This window comes from Carlito syrichta, unplaced genomic scaffold (assembly GCF_000164805.1).
Source record: "Carlito syrichta isolate Samal-C Ts95f unplaced genomic scaffold, Tarsius_syrichta-2.0.1 Scaffold303306, whole genome shotgun sequence".
NCBI lineage: Eukaryota > Metazoa > Chordata > Mammalia > Primates > Tarsiidae > Carlito > Carlito syrichta.
The window spans coordinates 237,024-242,354 of NW_007247402.1; the positions used below are offsets into that span (position 1 = coordinate 237,024).

The 5,331-nt window shown below is 43.1% G+C and overlaps 1 pseudogene; it reads right to left on the reverse strand.

Annotated features, from left to right (window-relative positions):
* Positions 1-2,770: 2,770 nt before the first annotated feature.
* Positions 2,771-3,103, reverse strand: LOC103260707 (annotated as a pseudogene).
* Positions 3,104-5,331: the final 2,228 nt, after the last annotated feature.

The window sequence follows — 5,331 nt, forward strand, 5'->3', positions numbered from 1 at the left end:
ACTCACCTCAGCCTCCCAAAGGTGCGGAATTACAGGCTGAGCCACCGAGCCCGGCTTGTCATCTATATTCTTACAGATGTTCTGCCTACTAGTTGTACCAATTACTGAAGAGAAGAGTGTTGAGGTCTCTGATAATACTTGTGGATTTATCTATTGCTCCTTTCAGATATATCAGTTTTGCCTCATATTTTGAAGAAACTGAACTGACCCTTTTATTATTATGTAATATCTCTATTCCGAATAATACAACTTGCTCCAATGTCTACTTTTTCTGGAATTAATATAGATACTCCTAAGTATTGCAAACAACATATTGTTTGCATGGTATATATTTTGTTATCCTGTTACTCTTCATATAATATTTTTTTTTTGAGATGGGGTCTTGCTATTTTGCCCAGGCTAGTCTTGAACTCCTGGGTTCAGGAGATTCTCCCACCTCTGCCTCTTGAATAACTGGGATTACAGACATGGACCATTGTGCCAGACTAGATCTTTATACTTAAAATTAGTTTCTTGGCCGGGCTTGGTGACTCAGCCTGTACTCCCAGCACTTAGGGAGGCCGAGGCAAGTGGATTGCCTGAACCTGCAGGTACAAGACCCACCTGGGCAACTTGGCGAGACCTCGTCTCTACAATAAATCAAAAATTAGCCAGGTGTGGCAGTGCATGCCTGTAGTTCCGGCTACTTGGAAGGCTGAGGCAGAAGGATTGCCAGAGCCCAGTAGGTCGAGGCTGCGGAAGCCAGGATCATGCCACTGCACTCCAGTCTGGGCGACAGAGTGAGACTCCGACGCAAAACATTTTTTTTTCCTTTCTTATTATTTAAATCTCTCTCTTTTTTTTTTTTTTGAGTTGGAATCTCACTCTGTCACTCAGGCTGGAGTGCAGTGGCATGTTGCTCACGACCACCGCAGCCTCAACCAGGTGGGCTCAGGCAGCCCTTATGCCTCAGCCTTCCAAGTAGCTGGAACTATAGGCATGTGCCACCACTCTTGCCTATTTTTTTTTACTTATTGTAGAAACAAAGTCTCACCATGTTGTTCAGGCTGGTCTCGAACCTGTGGGCTCAGGTAATCCTCTTGCCTCGGCCTCCCAAAGTGCTGGAATTACAGGTGTGGGCCACCACAGCTGGCTAGAAAGAAAAATATTTATATTCACATATGTAATTATCCTTTTTGGTGATTTTCATGTTACTGAATAGACCCAGGTTTCCAATTGGTGCCATTTGTCTACCACTTAAAGAAATTTATTTAGTATTTTTTGTAGCGTGGGTCTACTAGTGATGCATTAATTCTCTCAGTTGTTTTATGTTTGAAAATATCTTTGTTAAAACTTCAGAGGTTTTTAGCCGGGTGTGGTGGTGTATGTCTGTAGTTCCAGCTACTTGGAAGGCTGAGGCGTAAGGATCACCTAAGCCCAGCAGGTCTAGGATGTGGTAGTCATGAGCATGCCACTGCACTCTAGCCTGTGCGACAAGAGTAAGACTCCTACTCAAATAAAAACAAAAACAAACAAAAAACTTCACAGGTTTTGTCTTGAACTCCTGGCCTCAAGCAATCCTCCCTCGTTGGCCTCCCAATGTGCTGGGATTACAAACATGAGCCACTGCATCCAGTCAACTTTTGGGGTTTTCTAACAGTTTTATTGAGATATAATTCACACGTCATATGATTTACTCATTTAAAGTGTAAAATTCATTTGATATGTTCACAGAGATATACATCTATCACCACAATCAATTTTATAACACTTTCATCACCCCAAGCAAAAACCTTAATCATCCTCTCCCAACACTCCATTGACTACTCGTTTCCATAGATTTGCTTATTCTGGACATTTCATAGAAATGGAATCATGCCGGGCTCGGTGGCTCAGCCTGTAATCCCGCGCCTTTGGGAGGCTGAGGTGAATGGATTACCTGAGCCCGCGGGTTCGAGATCCGCCTGGGCAGCGAGACGTCATCTCTACAATAAATCAAAAAAATCAGCCAGGCGTAGTAGCGCATGCCTGTAATTCCGGCTACTCGGAAGGCTGAGGCGGAAGGATCGCTGGAGCCCAGCAGGTTGAGGCTGCGGTGGCCGAGAGCGGCCACTGTACTCCAGTCTGGGCGACAGAGTGAGACTCCAACTCAAAAAAAAAAGAAGAAATGGACAGTATGTGAGCTTCTTCCACTTAACTTGGCAAAATGTTTTCAAGTTTCATCCATGTTGTAGCATGAATGTAGTACTTAATTCAATTTTATGACTGAATAATACTCCATTGTATAGACATGCCACATTTTGCTTATCCATTTTCCAGTTCATGAATGTTGGGGTTGTTTTTATTTTTTGATTCTTATGAATAATACTGCTATGACTTTTTGCATGTAAGTCTATGTGTAGATGTAAGTTGTCATTTCTCTTGGTATATACCTTAAAAGTGGAATTGTTACATCATATAGTAACTCTGTTTAACATTTGAAGAATCTCCAGGCCATTTACCAAAATGTCTGTACCATTTTACATTTCTGCCAACAATGTATGAAGCTCTGATTTTTTCACATCCTTACCAACATGTGTTATTATATATATCTATATATACTATATATATATATTAATTTTTTAGAGGCAGGGTTTTGCTATATTGCCCAGACTGATTGTGAGCTCCTGGCCTCGAGCAATTCTCCTGCCTGGGCCTCCCAAAGTGCTGGGATTACAGGCATGAGCCACCACAATTGGCCATATATTTTTTTTTCAGAGTTCAACTGTTTATTGAATACATTATAAAACGTTTAGTCAAACAGACCAAAGCCCATGTCATCATCAGATGCCTCAGATTCTTCCTTCTTTGCTTCCACTTTCTTCTCCTAGGCTGGGGCAGCAGCGTCAGATGGAACGGGATGCCCGACTGGGGCGGCCCCAGTTGCTGGTGCGACCCACCAGCCCCCACAGAGCAGATGAGGCTGCCGATGTTGACATTGGCCAGGGCCTTTGCAAACAAGCCAGGCCAAAAAGGCTCCACAGTCACGCCGGCAGCCTTAATGAGGTTAAGGCTTATCCTCCATGACCGTCACCTCGTCGTCGTGCAGGATGAGGACTGAGTAGATGCATGTGAGCTTGGACATGTTAGGCCATGGCGCAGCGAGTGTGGGATGGAACTGCCGGATGCAGTTGCCGACGCGGTGCTAGTCTCCGGATGAAGTGAGGGCCTCACTCCAACGCGGCCTTAGCTCCCTAAGAAGGACCAAGCACCCTGGCAGCAGCTGGGGAAAGGGGTATTTTTTAATAATAACCATCCTAGTAGGTATAAAGTACTATCTAATTGTGAATTAGATTTGCATTTCACAGATTTCACAGAAATCATAATTAGATAATGTTGAACATCTTTTTTTCTTATTGGCCGTTTATGTATCTTCTTTGGAGAAATGTATATTCAAATTATTTATCTGTTTTAAAATTGACTTACTGTCTTTTATTGTTGAATTCTTAAGAGTTCCTTATATACTGTAGATACATGTTTCTTATCAAATATATGCTTTGCAAATATTTTATCTCATTGTATAGTCTGTCTTTTCACTTTTGTTTTGTTTTGTTTTGTTTTGTTTTCGAGTTGGAGTCTCACTCTGTCACCCACCCTGGAGTGCAGTGGCTGCTCCCGGCCACCACAGCCTCGGCCAGCTGGGCTCTGGCGATCCTTCCGCCTCAGCCTTCCGAGTAGCCGGACTTACAGGCATGCGCCACCATGCCAGGCTGATTTTTTTATTTATTGTAGAGATGAGGTCTCGCCAAGTTGCCCAGGCGGGTCTCGAACCCGCGGGCTCAGGCAATTCACTCACCTCAGCCTCCCAAAGGCGCGGGATTACAGGCTGAGCCACCGAGCCCGGCTTTCTTTTCACTTTTTTAATGAATTCTGTCTTAGTTCATTTTCTTTTGCTATAACAATATATCAGACTGGGCAACTTATAAAGAAAAGAGTTTTGTTATATTATATTTTATGAAGAAAAAAAGTTTATTTAGTTCATAGTTCTGGAGGGTAGGAAGTCCAAGAGCGTGGCTCTGGCATCAGATGAGGGCCTTCTTGCTGCATCATAACATGACAGAAGGCATTACATGGTGAGAGAACAAGATCAAGAGCAAGGGAGCCAGAGAAAGCTTGCTTTTATAACAACGCCACTTCTGCAATAACAAGCTCACTCCCATGATAGTGACATTAATTCATTTATGAGAGCAGAGGGATTAAGTTTCCAAAATGTAAACTTTTGAGAGACACACTTAAAACATAGCAGAGTCCTTAGATACATGCAAATTTTTAATTTTGATAAATCCCAATTTATCTTTCATCTTTTTTTATTGTACTTTTGGTGTCATAGATAACCCAAGTTCATGAAGATTTGCCCTTATATTTTCCTCTGAGAATTTTATAGTTTTAAAACTTACTTTTAATTTTATGACCCATTTTTTTTTTTGAGTTGGAGTCTCACTCTGTCGCCCAGACTGGAGTGCAGTGACACGCTCCCAGCCACCGCAGCCTCGGCCTGCTCGGCACCGGCGATCCTGCCGCCTCAGCCTTCCAAGTAACTGGAACTACAGGCGTGCGCTACCACGCCCGGCGAATTTTTTGATTTATTGTAGAGATGAGGTCTCGCCAAGTTGCCCAGGCGGGTCTCGAACCCGCGGGCTCAGGCAATCCACTCACATTTATGACCCATTTTGAGTTAATGTTCACATATGGTGCAAAATACAGGTCCAATTTCAACTTTTGTACTTAAATATCCAGTTATCCCAGCACCATTTATTGAAAACACTATTCATTCCCCCTATGAATTGTTTTGACATCCTTGTTGGAGTAAATTGACCATCAAAGTAAAGGTTTATTTCTAGACTTTCAATTCTATTCCATTGATCTATATGGCTATCCTTATGCCAACACAGCATAGTCTTGATTATTGTCCTTCAATAAAACAGTATTTTGTAGTTTTTTCTGTAGTAAGTTTAAAAATCATGAAGTGGCCTGGGCACAGTGGTTCATGCTTATAATCCCAGTAGTTTAGGAGGTAGAGGTGAGAGGATTGCCTGAGTCCAGAGGTTTGAGACCAGCCTAGGCAACTTGGGCAACTTGGTGAGACCTCATCTCTACAACAAATCAAAAAATTAGCCGAGCATAGTTCCAGTTACTTGGAAGGTTGAAGAGGAAGGATAGCCTGAGCCCAGCAGGCTGAGGCTACAGTGGCTGTGAGCGTGCCACTGTACTCCAGTCTAGGCAACAGAACGAGACTCCTACTCAGAATAATAATAATAGCCGGGCTCGGTGGCTCAGCCTGTAATCCCGCACCTTGGGAGGCTGAGGTGAGTG